The sequence below is a fragment of the Schistocerca piceifrons genome, chromosome 2 (genome assembly GCF_021461385.2).
Source record: "Schistocerca piceifrons isolate TAMUIC-IGC-003096 chromosome 2, iqSchPice1.1, whole genome shotgun sequence".
NCBI lineage: Eukaryota > Metazoa > Arthropoda > Insecta > Orthoptera > Acrididae > Schistocerca > Schistocerca piceifrons.
Genome location: NC_060139.1, coordinates 42328869 through 42348660, shown reverse-complemented (window position 1 = coordinate 42348660; position 19792 = coordinate 42328869). Strand labels below are relative to the sequence as shown.

Genomic DNA, 19792 nt, shown 5'->3' with positions numbered 1-19792 from the left:
GAAGGCCGCCGACCGCGGGAATTCGCGCCGCCCCCATCCCGCCAGCCTACACGAGACTGTCAGGGCACCCTGGACGACATCGAGGGACCGAAGTAATTGGCATTCGCCGTGTCACAGGGCTCGTTGGTCTAGGGGTATGATTCCTGTTTAGGGTGCAGGAGGTCCCGGGTTCAAATCCCGGACGAGCCCTAGCGTGTTGTGCAAACTGATCGCACGTCAGTGGCTGAGTCAGCGCAAAAAGCTCGCCGTCAATATCAAATGAATTTCTTATTTGGTGTGAGCAATTGACGCTGTGGTCCAACGCGTGAAGGCGATTACGAAGGTTTCGGGTACAGATGGTAGCAGATGCATGTTAGTAAGTCTTGCTTAAAGTGATGAAAAAGTGTTTCCGCCCGGGATCGAACCAGGGAACTTCTGCGTGATGGGCAGACGTGATAACCTCTACACCACGGAAACTGCTTGTGCGCACCTTACTTCACAGACAACTTGTAGTGATGTTGCCATCGTAACTAAAAAATTCAATAAATGTGGTACTTGCAAAACGAAGGGACATGCAGCAGATCCACACACGACGTGGCTCATTGGAGGACAATACGACACAGGCAGGAAAATACTGTTCCCGCCCGGGATCGAACCGGGGACCTTCTGCGTGTGAAGCAGACGTGATAACCGCTACACTACGGAAACGACGGACCCGAGAAGTCCATCCTTGTTCACTCCAACTTGCCTCAGCCTTTCTCTCGTCCGCGAATGCACACACGACATTTCATTTGTCAGCCTGGAACCCATCACAGCCGAGGGCTCAAGAAGTCTTCGGGGTGCTCGAGAGGGTGTCTGCCGTAGCACCCCTAACGAGATAGCGGCGTTTCGCGCAGTCGTTATTGCAAGTCATATCAGCAAAAGCAATCACTTTCTCAGCAGCAGGCAGTGCGAGCCCAGCGGCAGCTCTACATGAAGGTACCAATAGCCCAGGAAGGCCGCCGACCGCGGCAATTCGCGCCGCCCCAATCCCGCCAGCCTACACGAGACTGTCAGGGCACCCTGGACGACATCGAGGGACCGAAGTAATTGGCATTCGCCGTGTCACAGGGCTCGTTGGTCTAGGGGTATGATTCCTGCTTAGGGTGCAGGAGGTCCCGGGTTCAAATCCCGGACGAGCCCTAGCGTGTTGTGCAAACTGATCGCACGTCAGTGGCTGAGTCAGCGCAAAAAGCTCGCCGTCAATATCAAATGAATTTCTTATTTGGTGTGAGCAATTGACGCTGTGGTCCAACGCGTGAAGGCGATTACGAAGGTTTCGGGTACAGATGGTAGCAGATGCATGTTAGTAAGTCTTGCTTAAAGTGATGAAAAAGTGTTTCCGCCCGGGATCGAACCAGGGAACTTCTGCGTGATGGGCAGGCGTGATAACCTCTACACCACGGAAACTGCTTGTGCGCACCTTACTTCACAGACAACTTGTAGTGATGTTGCCATCGTAACTAAAAAATTCAATAAATGTGGTACTTGCAAAACGAAGGGACATGCAGCAGATCCACACACGACGTGGCTCATTGGAGGACAATGCGACACAGGCAGGAAAATACTGTTCCCGCCTGGGATCGAACCGGGGACCTTCTGCGTGTGAAGCAGACGTGATAACCGCTACACTACGGAAACGACGGACCCGAGAAGTCCATCCTTGTTCACTCCAACTTGCCTCAGCCTTTCTCTCGTCCGCGAATGCACACACGACATTTCATTTGTCAGCCTGGAACCCATCACAGCCGAGGGCTCAAGAAGTCTTCGGGGTGCTCGAGAGGGTGTCTGCCGTAGCACCCCTAACGAGATAGCGGCGTTTCGCGCAGTCGTTATTGCAAGTCATATCAGCAAAAGCAATCACTTTCTCAGCAGCAGGCAGTGCGAGCCCAGCGGCAGCTCTACATGAAGGTACCAATAGCCCAGGAAGGCCGCCGACCGCAGGAATTCGCGCCGCCCCCATCCCGCCAGCCTACACGAGACTGTCAGGGCACCCTGGACGACATCGAGGGACCGAAGTAATTGGCATTCGCCGTGTCACAGGGCTCGTTGGTCTAGGGGTATGATTCCTGCTTAGGGTGCAGGAGGTCCCGGGTTCAAATCCCGGACGAGCCCTAGCGTGTTGTTTAAACTGATCGCACGTCAGTGGCTGAGTCAGCGCAAAAAGCTCGCCGTCAATATCAAATGAATTTCTTATTTGGTGTGAGCAATTGACGCTGTGGTCCAACGCGTGAAGGCGATTACGAAGGTTTCGGGTACAGATGGTAGCAGATGCATGTTAGTAAGTCTTGCTTAAAGTGATGAAAAAGTGTTTCCGCCCGGGATCGAACCAGGGAACTTCTGCGTGATGGGCAGGCGTGATAACCTCTACACCACGGAAACTGCTTGTGCGCACCTTACTTCACAGACAACTTGTAGTGATGTTGCCATCGTAACTAAAAAATTCAATAAATGTGGTACTTGCAAAACGAAGGGACATGCAGCAGATCCACACACGACGTGGCTCATTGGAGGACAATACGACACAGGCAGGAAAATACTGTTCCCGCCCGGGATCGAACCGGGGACCTTCTGCGTGTGAAGCAGACGTGATAACCGCTACACTACGGAAACGACGGACCCGAGAAGTCCATCCTTGTTCACTCCAACTTGCCTCAGCCTTTCTCTCGTCCGCGAATGCACACACGACATTTCATTTGTCAGCCTGGAACCCATCACAGCCGAGGGCTCAAGAAGTCTTCGGGGTGCTCGAGAGGGTGTCTGCCGTAGCACCCCTAACGAGATAGCGGCGTTTCGCGCAGTCGTTATTGCAAGTCATATCAGCAAAAGCAATCACTTTCTCAGCAGCAGGCAGTGCGAGCCCAGCGGCAGCTCTACATGAAGGTACCAATAGCCCAGGAAGGCCGCCGACCGCGGGAATTCGCGCCGCCCCCATCCCGCCAGCCTGCACGAGACTGTCAGGGCACCCTGGACGACATCGAGGGACCGAAGTAATTGGCATTCGCCGTGTCACAGGGCTCGTTTGTCTAGGGGTATGATTCCTGCTTAGGGTGCAGGAGGTCCCGGGTTCAAATCCCGGACGAGCCCTAGCGTGTTGTGCAAACTGATCGCACGTCAGTGGCTGAGTCAGCGCAAAAAGCTCGCCGTCAATATCAAATGAATTTCTTATTTGGTGTGAGCAATTGACGCTGTGGTCCAACGCGTGAAGGCGATTACGAAGGTTTCGGGTACAGATGGTAGCAGATGCATGTTAGTAAGTCTTGCTTAAAGTGATGAAAAAGTGTTTCCGCCCGGGATCGAACCAGGGAACTTCTGCGTGATGGGCAGACGTGATAACCTCTACACCACGGAAACTGCTTGTGCGCACCTTACTTCACAGACAACTTGTAGTGATGTTGCCATCGTAACTAAAAAATTCAATAAATGTGGTACTTGCAAAACGAAGGGACATGCAGCAGATCCACACACGACGTGGCTCATTGGAGGACAATACGACACAGGCAGGAAAATACTGTTCCCGCCCGGGATCGAACCGGGGACCTTCTGCGTGTGAAGCAGACGTGATAACCGCTACTGTACGGAAACGACGGACCCGAGAAGTCCATCCTTGTTCACTCCAACTTGCCTCAGCCTTTCTCTCGTCCGCGAATGCACACACGACATTTCGTTTGTCAGCTTGGAACCCATCACAGCCGAGGGCTCAAGAAGTCTTCGGGGTGCTCGAGAGGGTGTCTGCCGTAGCACCCCTAACGAGATAGCGGCGTTTCGCGCAGTCGTTATTGCAAGTCATATCAGCAAAAGCAATCACTTTCTCAGCAGCAGGCAGTGCGAGCCCAGCGGCAGCTCTACATGAAGGTACCAATAGCCCAGGAAGGCCGCCGACCGCGGGAATTCGCGCCGCCCCCATCCCGCCAGCCTACACGAGACTGTCAGGGCACCCTGGACGACATCGAGGGACCGAAGTAATTGGCATTCGCCGTGTCACAGGGCTCGTTGGTCTAGGGGTATGATTCCTGCTTAGGGTGCAGGAGGTCCCGGGTTCAAATCCCGGACGAGCCCTAGCGTGTTGTGCAAACTGATCGCACGTCAGTGGCTGAGTCAGCGCAAAAAGCTCGCCGTCAATATCAAATGAATTTCTTATTTGGTGTGAGCAATTGACGCTGTGGGCCAACGCGTGAAGGCGATTACGAAGGTTTCGGGTACAGATGGTAGCAGATGCATGTTAGTAAGTCTTGCTTAAAGTGATGAAAAAGTGTTTCCGCCCGGGATCGAACCAGGGAACTTCTGCGTGATGGGCAGGCGTGATAACCTCTACACCACGGAAACTGCTTGTGCGCACCTTACTTCACAGACAACTTGTAGTGATGTTGCCATCGTAACTAAAAAATTCAATAAATGTGGTACTTGCAAAACGAAGGGACATGCAGCAGATCCACACACGACGTGGCTCATTGGAGGACAATACGACACAGGCAGGAAAATACTGTTCCCGCCTGGGATCGAACCGGGGACCTTCTGCGTGTGAAGCAGACGTGATAACCGCTACACTACGGAAACGACGGACCCGAGAAGTCCATCCTTGTTCACCCCAACTTGCCTCAGCCTTTCTCTCGTCCGCGAATGCACACACGACATTTCATTTGTCAGCCTGGAACCCATCACAGCCGAGGGCTCAAGAAGTCTTCGGGGTGCTCGAGAGGGTGTCTGCCGTAGCACCCCTAACGAGATAGCGGCGTTTCGCGCAGTCGTTATTGCAAGTCATATCAGTAAAACCAATCACTTTCTCAGCAGCAGGCAGTGCGAGCCCAGCGGCAGCTCTACATGAAGGTACCAATAGCCCAGGAAGGCCGCCGACCGCGGGAATTCGCGCCGCCCCCATCCCGCCAGCCTGCACGAGACTGTCAGGGCACCCTGGACGACATCGAGGGACCGAAGTAATTGGCATTCGCCGTGTCACAGGGCTCGTTTGTCTAGGGGTATGATTCCTGCTTAGGGTGCAGGAGGTCCCGGGTTCAAATCCCGGACGAGCCCTAGCGTGTTGTGCAAACTGATCGCACGTCAGTGGCTGAGTCAGCGCAAAAAGCTCGCCGTCAATATCAAATGAATTTCTTATTTGGTGTGAGCAATTGACGCTGTGGTCCAACGCGTGAAGGCGATTACGAAGGTTTCGGGTACAGATGGTAGCAGATGCATGTTAGTAAGTCTTGCTTAAAGTGATGAAAAAGTGTTTCCGCCCGGGATCGAACCAGGGAACTTCTGCGTGATGGGCAGACGTGATAACCTCTACACCACGGAAACTGCTTGTGCGCACCTTACTTCACAGACAACTTGTAGTGATGTTGCCATCGTAACTAAAAAATTCAATAAATGTGGTACTTGCAAAACGAAGGGACATGCAGCAGATCCACACACGACGTGGCTCATTGGAGGACAATACGACACAGGCAGGAAAATACTGTTCCCGCCCGGGATCGAACCGGGGACCTTCTGCGTGTGAAGCAGACGTGATAACCGCTACTGTACGGAAACGACGGACCCGAGAAGTCCATCCTTGTTCACTCCAACTTGCCTCAGCCTTTCTCTCGTCCGCGAATGCACACACGACATTTCGTTTGTCAGCTTGGAACCCATCACAGCCGAGGGCTCAAGAAGTCTTCGGGGTGCTCGAGAGGGTGTCTGCCGTAGCACCCCTAACGAGATAGCGGCGTTTCGCGCAGTCGTTATTGCAAGTCATATCAGCAAAAGCAATCACTTTCTCAGCAGCAGGCAGTGCGAGCCCAGCGGCAGCTCTACATGAAGGTACCAATAGCCCAGGAAGGCCGCCGACCGCGGGAATTCGCGCCGCCCCCATCCCGCCAGCCTACACGAGACTGTCAGGGCACCCTGGACGACATCGAGGGACCGAAGTAATTGGCATTCGCCGTGTCACAGGGCTCGTTGGTCTAGGGGTATGATTCCTGCTTAGGGTGCAGGAGGTCCCGGGTTCAAATCCCGGACGAGCCCTAGCGTGTTGTGCAAACTGATCGCACGTCAGTGGCTGAGTCAGCGCAAAAAGCTCGCCGTCAATATCAAATGAATTTCTTATTTGGTGTGAGCAATTGACGCTGTGGGCCAACGCGTGAAGGCGATTACGAAGGTTTCGGGTACAGATGGTAGCAGATGCATGTTAGTAAGTCTTGCTTAAAGTGATGAAAAAGTGTTTCCGCCCGGGATCGAACCAGGGAACTTCTGCGTGATGGGCAGGCGTGATAACCTCTACACCACGGAAACTGCTTGTGCGCACCTTACTTCACAGACAACTTGTAGTGATGTTGCCATCGTAACTAAAAAATTCAATAAATGTGGTACTTGCAAAACGAAGGGACATGCAGCAGATCCACACACGACGTGGCTCATTGGAGGACAATACGACACAGGCAGGAAAATACTGTTCCCGCCTGGGATCGAACCGAGGACCTTCTGCGTGTGAAGCAGACGTGATAACCGCTACACTACGGAAACGACGGACCCGAGAAGTCCATCCTTGTTCACTCCAACTTGCCTCAGCCTTTCTCTCGTCCGCGAATGCACACACGACATTTCATTTGTCAGCCTGGAACCCATCACAGCCGAGGGCTCAAGAAGTCTTCGGGGTGCTCGAGAGGGTGTCTGCCGTAGCACCCCTAACGAGATAGCGGCGTTTCGCGCAGTCGTTATTGCAAGTCATATCAGCAAAACCAATCACTTTCTCAGCAGCAGGCAGTGCGAGCCCAGCGGCAGCTCTACATGAAGGTACCAATAGCCCAGGAAGGCCGCCGACCGCGGGAATTCGCGCCGCCCCCATCCCGCCAGCCTACACGAGACTGTCAGGGCACCCTGGACGACATCGAGGGACCGAAGTAATTGGCATTCGCCGTGTCACAGGGCTCGTTGGTCTAGGGGTATGATTCCTGCTTAGGGTGCAGGAGGTCCCGGGTTCAAATCCCGGACGAGCCCTAGCGTGTTGTGCAAACTGATCGCACGTCAGTGGCTGAGTCAGCGCAAAAAGCTCGCCGTCAATATCAAATGAATTTCTTATTTGGTGTGAGCAATTGACGCTGTGGCCCAACGCGTGAAGGCGATTACGAAGGTTTCGGGTACAGATGCTAGCAGATGCATGTTAGTAAGTCTTGCTTAAAGTGATGAAAAAGTGTTTCCGCCCGGGATCGAACCAGGGAACTTCTGCGTGATGGGCAGGCGTGATACCCTCTACACCACGGAAACTGCTTGTGCGCACCTTACTTCACAGACAACTTGTAGTGATGTTGCCATCGTAACTAAAAAATTCAATAAATGTGGTACTTGCAAAACGAAGGGACATGCAGCAGATCCACACACGACGTGGCTCATTGGAGGACAATACGACACAGGCAGGAAAATACTGTTCCCGCCCGAGATCGAACCAGGGACCTTCTGCGTGTGAAGCAGACGTGATAACCGCTACACTACGGAAACGACGGACCCGAGAAGTCCATCCTTGTTCACTCCAACTTGCCTCAGCCTTTCTCTCGTCCGCGAATGCACACACGACATTTCATTTGTCAGCCTGGAACCCATCACAGCCGAGGGCTCAAGAAGTCTTCGGGGTGCTCGAGAGGGTGTCTGCCGTAGCACCCCTAACGAGATAGCGGCGTTTCGCGCAGTCGTTATTGCAAGTCATATCAGCAAAAGCAATCACTTTCTCAGCAGCAGGCAGTGCGAGCCCAGCGGCAGCTCTACATGAAGGTACCAATAGCCCAGGAAGGCCGCCGACCGCGCGAATTGGCGAGGCGCCCATCCCGCCAGCCTACACGAGACTGTCAGGGCATCCTGGACGACATCGAGGGACCGAAGTAATTGGCATTCGCCGTGTCACAGGGCTCGTTGGTCTAGGGGTATGATTCCTGCTTAGGGTGCAGGAGGTCCCGGGTTCAAATCCCGGAAGAGCCCTAGCGTGTTGTTTAAACTGATCGCACGTCAGTGGCTGAGTCAGCGCAAAAAGCTCGCCGTCAATATCAAATGAATTTCTTATTTGGTGTGAGCAATTGACGCTGTGGTCCAACGCGTGAAGGCGATTACGAAGGTTTCGGGTACAGATGGTAGCAGATGCATGTTAGTAAGTCTTGCTTAAAGTGATGAAAAAGTGTTTCCGCCCGGGATCGAACCAGGGAACTTCTGCGTGATGGGCAGACGTGATAACCTCTACACCACGGAAACTTCTTGTGCGCACCTTACTTCACAGACAACTTGTAGTGATGTTGCCATCGTAACTAAAAAATTCAATAAATGTGGTACTTGCAAAACGAAGGGACATGCAGCAGATCCACACACGACGTGGCTCATTGGAGGACAATACGAAACAGGCAGGAAAATACTGTTCCCGCCCGGGATCGAACCGGGGACCTTCTGCGTGTGAAGCAGACGTGATAACCGCTACACTCCGGAAACGACGGACCCGAGAAGTCCATCCTTGTTCACTCCAAGTTGCCTCAGCCTTTCTCTCGTCCGCGAATGCACACACGACATTTCGTTTGTCAGCTTGGAACCCATCACAGCCGAGGGCTCAAGAAGTCTTCGGGGTGCTCGAGAGGGTGTCTGCCGTAGCACCCCTAACGAGATAGCGGCGTTTCGCGCAGTCGTTATTGCAAGTCATATCAGCAAAAGCAATCACTTTCTCAGCAGCAGGCAGTGCGAGCCCAGCGGCAGCTCTACATGAAGGTACCAATAGCCCAGGAAGGCCGCCGACCGCGGGAATTCGCGCCGCCCCCATCCCGCCAGCCTACACGAGACTGTCAGGGCACCCTGGACGACATCGAGGGACCGAAGTAATTGGCATTCGCCGTGTCACAGGGCTCGTTGGTCTAGGGGTATGATTCCTGCTTAGGGTGCAGGAGGTCCCGGGTTCAAATCCCGGACGAGCCCTAGCGTGTTGTGCAAACTGATCGCACGTCAGTGGCTGAGTCAGCGCAAAAAGCTCGCCGTCAATATCAAATGAATTTCTTATTTGGTGTGAGCAATTGACGCTGTGGTCCAACGCGTGAAGGCGATTACGAAGGTTTCGGGTACAGATGGTAGCAGATGCATGTTAGTAAGTCTTGCTTAAAGTGATGAAAAAGTGTTTCCGCCCGGGATCGAACCAGGGAACTTCTGCGTGATGGGCAGACGTGATAACCTCTACACCACGGAAACTGCTTGTGCGCACCTTACTTCACAGACAACTTGTAGTGATGTTGCCATCGTAACTAAAAAATTCAATAAATGTGGTACTTGCAAAACGAAGGGACATGCAGCAGATCCACACACGACGTGGCTCATTGGAGGACAATACGACACAGGCAGGAAAATACTGTTCCCGCCCGGGATCGAACCAGGGACCTTCTGCGTGTGAAGCAGACGTGATAACCGCTACACTACGGAAACGACGGACCCGAGAAGTCCATCCTTGTTCACTCCAACTTGCCTCAGCCTTTCTCTCGTCCGCGAATGCACACACGACATTTCATTTGTCAGCCTGGAACCCATCACAGCCGAGGGCTCAAGAAGTCTTCGGGGTGCTCGAGAGGGTGTCTGCCGTAGCACCCCTAACGAGATAGCGGCGTTTCGCGCAGTCGTTATTGCAAGTCATATCAGCAAAAGCAATCACTTTCTCAGCAGCAGGCAGTGCGAGCCCAGCGGCAGCTCTACATGAAGGTACCAATAGCCCAGGAAGGCCGCCGACCGCGGGAATTCGCGCCGCCCCCATCCCGCCAGCCTACACGAGACTGTCAGGGCACCCTGGACGACATCGAGGGACCGAAGTAATTGGCATTCGCCGTGTCACAGGGCTCGTTGGTCTAGGGGTATGATTCCTGCTTAGGGTGCAGGAGGTCCCGGGTTCAAATCCCGGACGAGCCCTAGCGTGTTGTGCAAACTGATCGCACGTCAGTGGCTGAGTCAGCGCAAAAAGCTCGCCGTCAATATCAAATGAATTTCTTATTTGGTGTGAGCAATTGACGCTGTGGTCCAACGCGTGAAGGCGATTACGAAGGTTTCGGGTACAGTTGGTAGCAGATGCATGTTAGTAAGTCTTGCTTAAAGTGATGAAAAAGTGTTTCCGCCCGGGATCGAACCAGGGAACTTCTGCGTGATGGGCAGGCGTGATAACCTCTACACCACGGAAACTGCTTGTGCGCACCTTACTTCACAGACAACTTGTAGTGATGTTGCCATCGTAACTAAAAAATTCAATAAATGTGGTACTTGCAAAACGAAGGGACATGCAGCAGATCCACACACGACGTGGCTCATTGGAGGACAATACGACACAGGCAGGAAAATACTGTTCCCGCCCGGGATCGAACCGGGGACCTTCTGCGTGTGAAGCAGACGTGATAACCGCTACACTACGGAAACGACGGACCCGAGAAGTCCATCCTTGTTCACTCCAACTTGCCTCAGCCTTTCTCTCGTCCGCGAATGCACACACGACATTTCATTTGTCAGCCTGGAACCCATCACAGCCGAGGGCTCAAGAAGTCTTCGGGGTGCTCGAGAGGGTGTCTGCCGTAGCACCCCTAACGAGATAGCGGCGTTTCGCGCAGTCGTTATTGCAAGTCATATCAGCAAAAGCAATCACTTTCTCAGCAGCAGGCAGTGCGAGCCCAGCGGCAGCTCTACATGAAGGTACCAATAGCCCAGGAAGGCCGCTGACCGCGGGAATTCGCGCCGCCCCCATCCCGCCAGCCTACACGAGACTGTCAGGGCACCCTGGACGACATCGAGGGACCGAAGTAATTGGCATTCGCCGTGTCACAGGGCTCGTTGGTCTAGGGGTATGATTCCTGCTTAGGGTGCAGGAGGTCCCGGGTTCAAATCCCGGACGAGCCCTAGCGTGTTGTTTAAACTGATCGCACGTCAGTGGCTGAGTCAGCGCAAAAAGCTCGCCGTCAATATCAAATGAATTTCTTATTTGGTGTGAGCAACTGACGCTGTGGTCCAACGCGTGAAGGCGATTACGAAGGTTTCGGGTACAGATGGTAGCAGATGCATGTTAGTAAGTCTTGCTTAAAGTGATGAAAAAGTGTTTCCGCCCGGGATCGAAACAGGGAACTTCTGCGTGATGGGCAGGCGTGATAACCTCTACACCACGGAAACTGCTTGTGCGCACCTTACTTCACAGACAACTTGTAGTGATGTTGCCATCGTAACTAAAAAATTCAATAAATGTGGTACTTGCAAAACGAAGGGACATGCAGCAGATCCACACACGACGTGGCTCATTGGAGGACAATACGACACAGGCAGGAAAATACTGTTCCCGCCCGGGATCGAACCAGGGACCTTCTGCGTGTGAAGCAGACGTGATAACCGCTACACTACGGAAACGACGGACCCGAGAAGTCCATCCTTGTTCACTCCAACTTGCCTCAGCCTTTCTCTCGTCCGCGAATGCACACACGACATTTCATTTGTCAGCCTGGAACCCATCACAGCCGAGGGCTCAAGAAGTCTTCGGGGTGCTTGAGAGGGTGTCTGCCGTAGCACCCCTAACGAGATAGCGGCGTTTCGCGCAGTCGTTATTGCAAGTCATATCAGCAAAACCAATCACTTTCTCAGCAGCAGGCAGTGCGAGCCCAGCGGCAGCTCTACATGAAGGTACCAATAGCCCAGGAAGGCCGCCGACCGCGGGAATTCGCGCCGCCCCCATCCCGCCAGCCTGCACGAGACTGTCAGGGCACCCTGGACGACATCGAGGGACCGAAGTAATTGGCATTCGCCGTGTCACAGGGCTCGTTTGTCTAGGGGTATGATTCCTGCTTAGGGTGCAGGAGGTCCCGGGTTCAAATCCCGGACGAGCCCTAGCGTGTTGTGCAAACTGATCGCACGTCAGTGGCTGAGTCAGCGCAAAAAGCTCGCCGTCAATATCAAATGAATTTCTTATTTGGTGTGAGCAATTGACGCTGTGGTCCAACGCGTGAAGGCGATTACGAAGGTTTCGGGTACAGATGGTAGCAGATGCATGTTAGTAAGTCTTGCTTAAAGTGATGAAAAAGTGTTTCCGCCCGGGATCGAACCAGGGAACTTCTGCGTGATGGGCAGACGTGATAACCTCTACACCACGGAAACTGCTTGTGCGCACCTTACTTCACAGACAACTTGTAGTGATGTTGCCATCGTAACTAAAAAATTCAATAAATGTGGTACTTGCAAAACGAAGGGACATGCAGCAGATCCACACACGACGTGGCTCATTGGAGGACAATACGACACAGGCAGGAAAATACTGTTCCCGCCCGGGATCGAACCAGGGACCTTCTGCGTGTGAAGCAGACGTGATAACCGCTACACTACGGAAACGACGGACCCGAGAAGTCCATCCTTGTTCACTCCAACTTGCCTCAGCCTTTCTCTCGTCCGCGAATGCACACACGACATTTCATTTGTCAGCCTGGAACCCATCACAGCCGAGGGCTCAAGAAGTCTTCGGGGTGCTCGAGAGGGTGTCTGCCGTAGCACCCCTAACGAGATAGCGGCGTTTCGCGCAGTCGTTATTGCAAGTCATATCAGCAAAAGCAATCACTTTCTCAGCAGCAGGCAGTGCGAGCCCAGCGGCAGCTCTACATGAAGGTACCAATAGCCCAGGAAGGCCGCCGACCGCGGGAATTCGCGCCGCCCCCATCCCGCCAGCCTACACGAGACTGTCAGGGCACCCTGGACGACATCGAGGGACCGAAGTAATTGGCATTCGCCGTGTCACAGGGCTCGTTGGTCTAGGGGTATGATTCCTGCTTAGGGTGCAGGAGGTCCCGGGTTCAAATCCCGGACGAGCCCTAGCGTGTTGTGCAAACTGATCGCACGTCAGTGGCTGAGTCAGCGCAAAAAGCTCGCCGTCAATATCAAATGAATTTCTTATTTGGTGTGAGCAATTGACGCTGTGGTCCAACGCGTGAAGGCGATTACGAAGGTTTCGGGTACAGATGGTAGCAGATGCATGTTAGTAAGTCTTGCTTAAAGTGATGAAAAAGTGTTTCCGCCCGGGATCGAACCAGGGAACTTCTGCGTGATGGGCAGACGTGATAACCTCTACACCACGGAAACTGCTTGTGCGCACCTTACTTCACAGACAACTTGTAGTGATGTTGCCATCGTAACTAAAAAATTCAATAAATGTGGTACTTGCAAAACGAAGGGACATGCAGCAGATCCACACACGACGTGGCTCATTGGAGGACAATACGACACAGGCAGGAAAATACTGTTCCCGCCCGGGATCGAACCAGGGACCTTCTGCGTGTGAAGCAGACGTGATAACCGCTACACTACGGAAACGACGGACCCGAGAAGTCCATCCTTGTTCACTCCAACTTGCCTCAGCCTTTCTCTCGTCCGCGAATGCACACACGACATTTCATTTGTCAGCCTGGAACCCATCACAGCCGAGGGCTCAAGAAGTCTTCGGGGTGCTCGAGAGGGTGTCTGCCGTAGCACCCCTAACGAGATAGCGGCGTTTCGCGCAGTCGTTATTGCAAGTCATATCAGCAAAAGCAATCACTTTCTCAGCAGCAGGCAGTGCGAGCCCAGCGGCAGCTCTACATGAAGGTACCAATAGCCCAGGAAGGCCGCCGACCGCGGGAATTCGCGCCGCCCCCATCCCGCCAGCCTACACGAGACTGTCAGGGCACCCTGGACGACATCGAGGGACCGAAGTAATTGGCATTCGCCGTGTCACAGGGCTCGTTGGTCTAGGGGTATGATTCCTGCTTAGGGTGCAGGAGGTCCCGGGTTCAAATCCCGGACGAGCCCTAGCGTGTTGTGCAAACTGATCGCACGTCAGTGGCTGAGTCAGCGCAAAAAGCTCGCCGTCAATATCAAATGAATTTCTTATTTGGTGTGAGCAATTGACGCTGTGGTCCAACGCGTGAAGGCGATTACGAAGGTTTCGGGTACAGATGGTAGCAGATGCATGTTAGTAAGTCTTGCTTAAAGTGATGAAAAAGTGTTTCCGCCCGGGATCGAACCAGGGAACTTCTGCGTGATGGGCAGGCGTGATAACCTCTACACCACGGAAACTGCTTGTGCGCACCTTACTTCACAGACAACTTGTAGTGATGTTGCCATCGTAACTAAAAAATTCAATAAATGTGGTACTTGCAAAACGAAGGGACATGCAGCAGATCCACACACGACGTGGCTCATTGGAGGACAATACGACACAGGCAGGAAAATACTGTTCCCGCCCGGGATCGAACCGGGGACCTTCTGCGTGTGAAGCAGACGTGATAACCGCTACACTACGGAAACGACGGACCCGAGAAGTCCATCCTTGTTCACTCCAACTTGCCTCAGCCTTTCTCTCGTCCGCGAATGCACACACGACATTTCATTTGTCAGCCTGGAACCCATCACAGCCGAGGGCTCAAGAAGTCTTCGGGGTGCTCGAGAGGGTGTCTGCCGTAGCACCCCTAACGAGATAGCGGCGTTTCGCGCAGTCGTTATTGCAAGTCATATCAGCAAAAGCAATCACTTTCTCAGCAGCAGGCAGTGCGAGCCCAGCGGCAGCTCTACATGAAGGTACCAATAGCCCAGGAAGGCCGCTGACCGCGGGAATTCGCGCCGCCCCCATCCCGCCAGCCTACACGAGACTGTCAGGGCACCCTGGACGACATCGAGGGACCGAAGTAATTGGCATTCGCCGTGTCACAGGGCTCGTTGGTCTAGGGGTATGATTCCTGCTTAGGGTGCAGGAGGTCCCGGGTTCAAATCCCGGACGAGCCCTAGCGTGTTGTTTAAACTGATCGCACGTCAGTGGCTGAGTCAGCGCAAAAAGCTCGCCGTCAATATCAAATGAATTTCTTATTTGGTGTGAGCAACTGACGCTGTGGTCCAACGCGTGAAGGCGATTACGAAGGTTTCGGGTACAGATGGTAGCAGATGCATGTTAGTAAGTCTTGCTTAAAGTGATGAAAAAGTGTTTCCGCCCGGGATCGAACCAGGGAACTTCTGCGTGATGGGCAGGCGTGATAACCTCTACACCACGGAAACTGCTTGTGCGCACCTTACTTCACAGACAACTTGTAGTGATGTTGCCATCGTAACTAAAAAATTCAATAAATGTGGTACTTGCAAAACGAAGGGACATGCAGCAGATCCACACACGACGTGGCTCATTGGAGGACAATACGACACAGGCAGGAAAATACTGTTCCCGCCCGGGATCGAACCAGGGACCTTCTGCGTGTGAAGCAGACGTGATAACCGCTACACTACGGAAACGACGGACCCGAGAAGTCCATCCTTGTTCACTCCAACTTGCCTCAGCCTTTCTCTCGTCCGCGAATGCACACACGACATTTCATTTGTCAGCCTGGAACCCATCACAGCCGAGGGCTCAAGAAGTCTTCGGGGTGCTCGAGAGGGTGTCTGCCGTAGCACCCCTAACGAGATAGCGGCGTTTCGCGCAGTCGTTATTGCAAGTCATATCAGCAAAAGCAATCACTTTCTCAGCAGCAGGCAGTGCGAGCCCAGCGGCAGCTCTACATGAAGGTACCAATAGCCCAGGAAGGCCGCCGACCGCGGGAATTCGCGCCGCCCCCATCCCGCCAGCCTGCACGAGACTGTCAGGGCACCCTGGACGACATCGAGGGACCGAAGTAATTGGCATTCGCCGTGTCACAGGGCTCGTTTGTCTAGGGGTATGATTCCTGCTTAGGGTGCAGGAGGTCCCGGGTTCAAATCCAGGACGAGCCCTAGCGTGTTGTGCAAACTGATCGCACGTCAGTGGCTGAGTCAGCGCAAAAAGCTCGCCGTCAATATCAAATGAATTTCTTATTTGGTGTGAGCAATTGACGCTGTGGTCCAACGCGTGAAGGCGATTACGAAGGTTTCGGGTACAGATGGTAGCAGATGCATGTTAGTAAGTCTTGCTTAAAGTGATGAAAAAGTGTTTCCGCCCGGGATCGAACCAGGGAACTTCTGCGTGATGGGCAGACGTGATAACCTCTACACCACGGAAACTGCTTGTGCGCACCTTACTTCACAGACAACTTGTAGTGATGTTGCCATCGTAACTAAAAAATTCAATAAATGTGGTACTTGCAAAACGAAGGGACATGCAGCAGATCCACACACGACGTGGCTCATTGGAGGACAATACGACACAGGCAGGAAAATACTGTTCCCGCCCGGGATCGAACCAGGGACCTTCTGCGTGTGAAGCAGACGTGATAACCGCTACACTACGGAAACGACGGACCCGAGAAGTCCATCCTTGTTCACTCCAACTTGCCTCAGCCTTTCTCTCGTCCGCGAATGCACACACGACATTTCATTTGTCAGCCTGGAACCCATCACAGCCGAGGGCTCAAGAAGTCTTCGGGGTGCTCGAGAGGGTGTCTGCCGTAGCACCCCTAACGAGATAGCGGCGTTTCGCGCAGTCGTTATTGCAAGTCATATCAGCAAAAGCAATCACTTTCTCAGCAGCAGGCAGTGCGAGCCCAGCGGCAGCTCTACATGAAGGTACCAATAGCCCAGGAAGGCCGCCGACCGCGGGAATTCGCGCCGCCCCCATCCCGCCAGCCTAAACGAGACTGTCAGGGCACCCTGGACGACATCGAGGGACCGAAGTAATTGGCATTCGCCGTGTCACAGGGCTCGTTGGTCTAGGGGTATGATTCCTGCTTAGGGTGCAGGAGGTCCCGGGTTCAAATCCCGGACGAGCCCTAGCGTGTTGTGCAAACTGATCGCACGTCAGTGGCTGAGTCAGCGCAAAAAGCTCGCCGTCAATATCAAATGAATTTCTTATTTGGTGTGAGCAATTGACGCTGTGGTCCAACGCGTGAAGGCGATTACGAAGGTTTCGGGTACAGATGGTAGCAGATGCATGTTAGTAAGTCTTGCTTAAAGTGATGAAAAAGTGTTTCCGCCCGGGATCGAACCAGGGAACTTCTGCGTGATGGGCAGACGTGATAACCTCTACACCACGGAAACTGCTTGTGCGCACCTTACTTCACAGACAACTTGTAGTGATGTTGCCATCGTAACTAAAAAATTCAATAAATGTGGTACTTGCAAAACGAAGGGACATGCAGCAGATCCACACACGACGTGGCTCATTGGAGGAAAATACTGTTCCCGCCCGGGATCGAACCAGGGACCTTCTGCGTGTGAAGCAGACGTGATAACCGCTACACTACGGAAACGACGGACCCGAGAAGTCCATCCTTGTTCACTCCAACTTGCCTCAGCCTTTCTCTCGTCCGCGAATGCACACACGACATTTCATTTGTCAGCCTGGAACCCATCACAGCCGAGGGCTCAAGAAGTCTTCGGGGTGCTCGAGAGGGTGTCTGCCGTAGCACCCCTAACGAGATAGCGGCGTTTCGCGCAGTCGTTATTGCAAGTCATATCAGCAAAAGCAATCACTTTCTCAGCAGCAGGCAGTGCGAGCCCAGCGGCAGCTCTACATGAAGGTACCAATAGCCCAGGAAGGCCGCCGACCGCGGGAATTCGCGCCGCCCCCATCCCGCCAGCCTACACGAGACTGTCAGGGCACCCTGGACGACATCGAGGGACCGAAGTAATTGGCATTCGCCGTGTCACAGGGCTCGTTTGTCTAGGGGTATGATTCCTGCTTAGGGTGCAGGAGGTCCCGGGTTCAAATCCCCGACGAGCCCTAGCGTGTTGTGCAAACTGATCGCACGTCAGTGGCTGAGTCAGCGCAAAAAGCTCGCCGTCAATATCAAATGAATTTCTTATTTGGTGTGAGCAATTGACGCTGTGGTCCAACGCGTGAAGGCGATTACGAAGGTTTCGGGTACAGATGGTAGCAGATGCATGTTAGTAAGTCTTGCTTAAAGTGATGAAAAAGTGTTTCCGCCCGGGATCGAACCAGGGAACTTCTGCGTGATGGGCAGACGTGATAACCTCTACACCACGGAAACTGCTTGTGCGCACCTTACTTCACAGACAACTTGTAGTGATGTTGCCATCGTAACTAAAAAATTCAATAAATGTGGTACTTGCAAAACGAAGGGACATGCAGCAGATCCACACACGACGTGGCTCATTGGAGGACAATACGACACAGGCAGGAAAATACTGTTCCCGCCCGGGATCGAACCGGGGACCTTCTGCGTGTGAAGCAGACGTGATAACCGCTACACTACGGAAACGACGGACCCGAGAAGTCCATCCTTGTTCACTCCAACTTGCCTCAGCCTTTCTCTCGTCCGCGAATGCACACACGACATTTCGTTTGTCAGCTTGGAACCCATCACAGCCGAGGGCTCAAGAAGTCTTCGGGGTGCTCGAGAGGGTGTCTGCCGTAGCACCCCTAACGAGATAGCGGCGTTTCGCGCAGTCGTTATTGCAAGTCATATCAGCAAAAGCAATCACTTTCTCAGCAGCAGGCAGTGCGAGCCCAGCGGCAGCTCTACATGAAGGTACCAATAGCCCAGGAAGGCCGCTGACCGCGGGAATTCGCGCCGCCCCCATCCCGCCAGCCTACACGAGACTGTCAGGGCACCCTGGACGACATCGAGGGACCGAAGTAATTGGCATTCGCCGTGTCACAGGGCTCGTTGGTCTAGGGGTATGATTCCTGCTTAGGGTGCAGGAGGTCCCGGGTTCAAATCCCGGACGAGCCCTAGCGTGTTGTGCAAACTGATCGCACGTCAGTGGCTGAGTCAGCGCAAAAAGCTCGCCGTCAATATCAAATGAATTTCTTATTTGGTGTGAGCAATTGACGCTGTGGGCCAACGCGTGAAGGCGATTACGAAGGTTTCGGGTACAGATGGTAGCAGATGCATGTTAGTAAGTCTTGCTTAAAGTGATGAAAAAGTGTTTCCGCCCGGGATCGAACCAGGGAACTTCTGCGTGATGGGCAGACGTGATAACCTCTACACCACGGAAACTGCTTGTGCGCACCTTACTTCACAGACAACTTGTAGTGATGTTGCCATCGTAACTAAAAAATTCAATAAATGTGGTACTTGCAAAACGAAGGGACATGCAGCAGATCCACACACGACGTGGCTCATTGGAGGACAATACGACACAGGCAGGAAAATACTGTTCCCGCCCGGGATCGAACCGGGGACCTTCTGCGTGTGAAGCAGACGTGATAACCGCTACACTACGGAAACGACGGACCCGAGAAGTCCATCCTTGTTCACTCCAACTTGCCTCAGCCTTTCTCTCGTCCGCGAATGCACACACGACATTTCATTTGTCAGCCTGGAACCCATCACAGCCGAGGGCTCAAGAAGTCTTCGGGGTGCTCGAGAGGGTGTCTGCCGTAGCACCCCTAACGAGATAGCGGCGTTTCGCGCAGTCGTTATTGCAAGTCATATCAGCAAAACCAATCACTTTCTCAGCAGCAGGCAGTGCGAGCCCAGCGGCAGCTCTACATGAAGGTACCAATAGCCCAGGAAGGCCGCCGACCGCGGGAATTCGCGCCGCCCCAATCCCGCCAGCCTACACGAGACTGTCAGGGCACCCTGGACGACATCGAGGGACCGAAGTAATTGGCATTCGCCGTGTCACAGGGCTCGTTGGTCTAGGGGTATGATTCCTGCTTAGGGTGCAGGAGGTCCCGGGTTCAAATCCCGGACGAGCCCTAGCGTGTTGTGCAAACTGATCGCACGTCAGTGGCTGAGTCAGCGCAAAAAGCTCGCCGTCAATATCAAATGAATTTCTTATTTGGTGTGAGCAATTGACGCTGTGGTCCAACGCGTGAAGGCGATTACGAAGGTTTCGGGTACAGATGCTAGCAGATGCATGTTAGTAAGTCTTGCTTAAA

General features: G+C 53.4%; 58 non-coding genes across 58 annotated transcripts; 19 read left to right on the top strand and 39 right to left on the bottom strand.

Moving 5' to 3' along the window:
- The first annotated feature begins 117 nt into the window (after positions 1-117).
- On the top strand, positions 118-189 carry Trnap-agg. The gene has a single exon. It is a non-coding gene; the product is annotated as a tRNA-Pro (tRNA).
- Positions 190-383: 194 nt separating this feature from the next.
- Trnad-auc lies at positions 384-456 on the bottom strand. Its single transcript has one exon. It is a non-coding gene; the product is annotated as a tRNA-Asp (tRNA).
- Positions 457-614: 158 nt separating this feature from the next.
- Positions 615-687, bottom strand: Trnav-cac. The gene has a single exon. It is a non-coding gene; the product is annotated as a tRNA-Val (tRNA).
- Positions 688-1089: 402 nt separating this feature from the next.
- Trnap-agg lies at positions 1090-1161 on the top strand. Its single transcript has one exon. It is a non-coding gene; the product is annotated as a tRNA-Pro (tRNA).
- Positions 1162-1355: 194 nt separating this feature from the next.
- Trnad-auc lies at positions 1356-1428 on the bottom strand. The gene has a single exon. It is a non-coding gene; the product is annotated as a tRNA-Asp (tRNA).
- Positions 1429-1586: 158 nt separating this feature from the next.
- Positions 1587-1659, bottom strand: Trnav-cac. The gene has a single exon. It is a non-coding gene; the product is annotated as a tRNA-Val (tRNA).
- A 402-nt stretch (positions 1660-2061) lies between these two features.
- On the top strand, positions 2062-2133 carry Trnap-agg. The gene has a single exon. It is a non-coding gene; the product is annotated as a tRNA-Pro (tRNA).
- A 194-nt stretch (positions 2134-2327) lies between these two features.
- On the bottom strand, positions 2328-2400 carry Trnad-auc. The gene has a single exon. It is a non-coding gene; the product is annotated as a tRNA-Asp (tRNA).
- A 158-nt stretch (positions 2401-2558) lies between these two features.
- Trnav-cac lies at positions 2559-2631 on the bottom strand. Its single transcript has one exon. It is a non-coding gene; the product is annotated as a tRNA-Val (tRNA).
- Positions 2632-3033: 402 nt separating this feature from the next.
- Trnap-agg lies at positions 3034-3105 on the top strand. Its single transcript has one exon. It is a non-coding gene; the product is annotated as a tRNA-Pro (tRNA).
- A 194-nt stretch (positions 3106-3299) lies between these two features.
- Positions 3300-3372, bottom strand: Trnad-auc. The gene has a single exon. It is a non-coding gene; the product is annotated as a tRNA-Asp (tRNA).
- A 158-nt stretch (positions 3373-3530) lies between these two features.
- On the bottom strand, positions 3531-3603 carry Trnav-cac. Its single transcript has one exon. It is a non-coding gene; the product is annotated as a tRNA-Val (tRNA).
- Positions 3604-4005: 402 nt separating this feature from the next.
- On the top strand, positions 4006-4077 carry Trnap-agg. Its single transcript has one exon. It is a non-coding gene; the product is annotated as a tRNA-Pro (tRNA).
- Positions 4078-4271: 194 nt separating this feature from the next.
- On the bottom strand, positions 4272-4344 carry Trnad-auc. Its single transcript has one exon. It is a non-coding gene; the product is annotated as a tRNA-Asp (tRNA).
- Positions 4345-4502: 158 nt separating this feature from the next.
- Trnav-cac lies at positions 4503-4575 on the bottom strand. Its single transcript has one exon. It is a non-coding gene; the product is annotated as a tRNA-Val (tRNA).
- A 402-nt stretch (positions 4576-4977) lies between these two features.
- On the top strand, positions 4978-5049 carry Trnap-agg. Its single transcript has one exon. It is a non-coding gene; the product is annotated as a tRNA-Pro (tRNA).
- A 194-nt stretch (positions 5050-5243) lies between these two features.
- On the bottom strand, positions 5244-5316 carry Trnad-auc. The gene has a single exon. It is a non-coding gene; the product is annotated as a tRNA-Asp (tRNA).
- A 158-nt stretch (positions 5317-5474) lies between these two features.
- Positions 5475-5547, bottom strand: Trnav-cac. The gene has a single exon. It is a non-coding gene; the product is annotated as a tRNA-Val (tRNA).
- A 402-nt stretch (positions 5548-5949) lies between these two features.
- Positions 5950-6021, top strand: Trnap-agg. Its single transcript has one exon. It is a non-coding gene; the product is annotated as a tRNA-Pro (tRNA).
- Positions 6022-6215: 194 nt separating this feature from the next.
- On the bottom strand, positions 6216-6288 carry Trnad-auc. Its single transcript has one exon. It is a non-coding gene; the product is annotated as a tRNA-Asp (tRNA).
- Positions 6289-6446: 158 nt separating this feature from the next.
- Positions 6447-6519, bottom strand: Trnav-cac. The gene has a single exon. It is a non-coding gene; the product is annotated as a tRNA-Val (tRNA).
- A 402-nt stretch (positions 6520-6921) lies between these two features.
- Positions 6922-6993, top strand: Trnap-agg. The gene has a single exon. It is a non-coding gene; the product is annotated as a tRNA-Pro (tRNA).
- Positions 6994-7187: 194 nt separating this feature from the next.
- On the bottom strand, positions 7188-7260 carry Trnad-auc. The gene has a single exon. It is a non-coding gene; the product is annotated as a tRNA-Asp (tRNA).
- Positions 7261-7418: 158 nt separating this feature from the next.
- Trnav-cac lies at positions 7419-7491 on the bottom strand. The gene has a single exon. It is a non-coding gene; the product is annotated as a tRNA-Val (tRNA).
- A 402-nt stretch (positions 7492-7893) lies between these two features.
- Positions 7894-7965, top strand: Trnap-agg. Its single transcript has one exon. It is a non-coding gene; the product is annotated as a tRNA-Pro (tRNA).
- Positions 7966-8159: 194 nt separating this feature from the next.
- On the bottom strand, positions 8160-8232 carry Trnad-auc. The gene has a single exon. It is a non-coding gene; the product is annotated as a tRNA-Asp (tRNA).
- Positions 8233-8390: 158 nt separating this feature from the next.
- On the bottom strand, positions 8391-8463 carry Trnav-cac. The gene has a single exon. It is a non-coding gene; the product is annotated as a tRNA-Val (tRNA).
- A 402-nt stretch (positions 8464-8865) lies between these two features.
- Trnap-agg lies at positions 8866-8937 on the top strand. The gene has a single exon. It is a non-coding gene; the product is annotated as a tRNA-Pro (tRNA).
- A 194-nt stretch (positions 8938-9131) lies between these two features.
- On the bottom strand, positions 9132-9204 carry Trnad-auc. Its single transcript has one exon. It is a non-coding gene; the product is annotated as a tRNA-Asp (tRNA).
- Positions 9205-9362: 158 nt separating this feature from the next.
- Trnav-cac lies at positions 9363-9435 on the bottom strand. Its single transcript has one exon. It is a non-coding gene; the product is annotated as a tRNA-Val (tRNA).
- Positions 9436-9837: 402 nt separating this feature from the next.
- Positions 9838-9909, top strand: Trnap-agg. The gene has a single exon. It is a non-coding gene; the product is annotated as a tRNA-Pro (tRNA).
- A 194-nt stretch (positions 9910-10103) lies between these two features.
- Trnad-auc lies at positions 10104-10176 on the bottom strand. Its single transcript has one exon. It is a non-coding gene; the product is annotated as a tRNA-Asp (tRNA).
- Positions 10177-10334: 158 nt separating this feature from the next.
- Positions 10335-10407, bottom strand: Trnav-cac. Its single transcript has one exon. It is a non-coding gene; the product is annotated as a tRNA-Val (tRNA).
- A 402-nt stretch (positions 10408-10809) lies between these two features.
- Positions 10810-10881, top strand: Trnap-agg. Its single transcript has one exon. It is a non-coding gene; the product is annotated as a tRNA-Pro (tRNA).
- Positions 10882-11306: 425 nt separating this feature from the next.
- Trnav-cac lies at positions 11307-11379 on the bottom strand. The gene has a single exon. It is a non-coding gene; the product is annotated as a tRNA-Val (tRNA).
- Positions 11380-11781: 402 nt separating this feature from the next.
- On the top strand, positions 11782-11853 carry Trnap-agg. The gene has a single exon. It is a non-coding gene; the product is annotated as a tRNA-Pro (tRNA).
- A 194-nt stretch (positions 11854-12047) lies between these two features.
- On the bottom strand, positions 12048-12120 carry Trnad-auc. The gene has a single exon. It is a non-coding gene; the product is annotated as a tRNA-Asp (tRNA).
- A 158-nt stretch (positions 12121-12278) lies between these two features.
- Positions 12279-12351, bottom strand: Trnav-cac. Its single transcript has one exon. It is a non-coding gene; the product is annotated as a tRNA-Val (tRNA).
- A 402-nt stretch (positions 12352-12753) lies between these two features.
- On the top strand, positions 12754-12825 carry Trnap-agg. The gene has a single exon. It is a non-coding gene; the product is annotated as a tRNA-Pro (tRNA).
- A 194-nt stretch (positions 12826-13019) lies between these two features.
- Positions 13020-13092, bottom strand: Trnad-auc. Its single transcript has one exon. It is a non-coding gene; the product is annotated as a tRNA-Asp (tRNA).
- Positions 13093-13250: 158 nt separating this feature from the next.
- Trnav-cac lies at positions 13251-13323 on the bottom strand. The gene has a single exon. It is a non-coding gene; the product is annotated as a tRNA-Val (tRNA).
- Positions 13324-13725: 402 nt separating this feature from the next.
- Positions 13726-13797, top strand: Trnap-agg. Its single transcript has one exon. It is a non-coding gene; the product is annotated as a tRNA-Pro (tRNA).
- Positions 13798-13991: 194 nt separating this feature from the next.
- Positions 13992-14064, bottom strand: Trnad-auc. Its single transcript has one exon. It is a non-coding gene; the product is annotated as a tRNA-Asp (tRNA).
- A 158-nt stretch (positions 14065-14222) lies between these two features.
- On the bottom strand, positions 14223-14295 carry Trnav-cac. Its single transcript has one exon. It is a non-coding gene; the product is annotated as a tRNA-Val (tRNA).
- A 402-nt stretch (positions 14296-14697) lies between these two features.
- On the top strand, positions 14698-14769 carry Trnap-agg. Its single transcript has one exon. It is a non-coding gene; the product is annotated as a tRNA-Pro (tRNA).
- Positions 14770-14963: 194 nt separating this feature from the next.
- On the bottom strand, positions 14964-15036 carry Trnad-auc. Its single transcript has one exon. It is a non-coding gene; the product is annotated as a tRNA-Asp (tRNA).
- Positions 15037-15194: 158 nt separating this feature from the next.
- Trnav-cac lies at positions 15195-15267 on the bottom strand. Its single transcript has one exon. It is a non-coding gene; the product is annotated as a tRNA-Val (tRNA).
- Positions 15268-15935: 668 nt separating this feature from the next.
- Positions 15936-16008, bottom strand: Trnad-auc. The gene has a single exon. It is a non-coding gene; the product is annotated as a tRNA-Asp (tRNA).
- Positions 16009-16166: 158 nt separating this feature from the next.
- Positions 16167-16239, bottom strand: Trnav-cac. Its single transcript has one exon. It is a non-coding gene; the product is annotated as a tRNA-Val (tRNA).
- Positions 16240-16641: 402 nt separating this feature from the next.
- Positions 16642-16713, top strand: Trnap-agg. Its single transcript has one exon. It is a non-coding gene; the product is annotated as a tRNA-Pro (tRNA).
- A 194-nt stretch (positions 16714-16907) lies between these two features.
- Positions 16908-16980, bottom strand: Trnad-auc. Its single transcript has one exon. It is a non-coding gene; the product is annotated as a tRNA-Asp (tRNA).
- Positions 16981-17119: 139 nt separating this feature from the next.
- Positions 17120-17192, bottom strand: Trnav-cac. The gene has a single exon. It is a non-coding gene; the product is annotated as a tRNA-Val (tRNA).
- Positions 17193-17860: 668 nt separating this feature from the next.
- Trnad-auc lies at positions 17861-17933 on the bottom strand. Its single transcript has one exon. It is a non-coding gene; the product is annotated as a tRNA-Asp (tRNA).
- Positions 17934-18091: 158 nt separating this feature from the next.
- Positions 18092-18164, bottom strand: Trnav-cac. Its single transcript has one exon. It is a non-coding gene; the product is annotated as a tRNA-Val (tRNA).
- Positions 18165-18566: 402 nt separating this feature from the next.
- Trnap-agg lies at positions 18567-18638 on the top strand. The gene has a single exon. It is a non-coding gene; the product is annotated as a tRNA-Pro (tRNA).
- Positions 18639-18832: 194 nt separating this feature from the next.
- On the bottom strand, positions 18833-18905 carry Trnad-auc. The gene has a single exon. It is a non-coding gene; the product is annotated as a tRNA-Asp (tRNA).
- Positions 18906-19063: 158 nt separating this feature from the next.
- Positions 19064-19136, bottom strand: Trnav-cac. Its single transcript has one exon. It is a non-coding gene; the product is annotated as a tRNA-Val (tRNA).
- Positions 19137-19538: 402 nt separating this feature from the next.
- Positions 19539-19610, top strand: Trnap-agg. The gene has a single exon. It is a non-coding gene; the product is annotated as a tRNA-Pro (tRNA).
- The last annotated feature ends 182 nt before the right edge of the window (positions 19611-19792 follow it).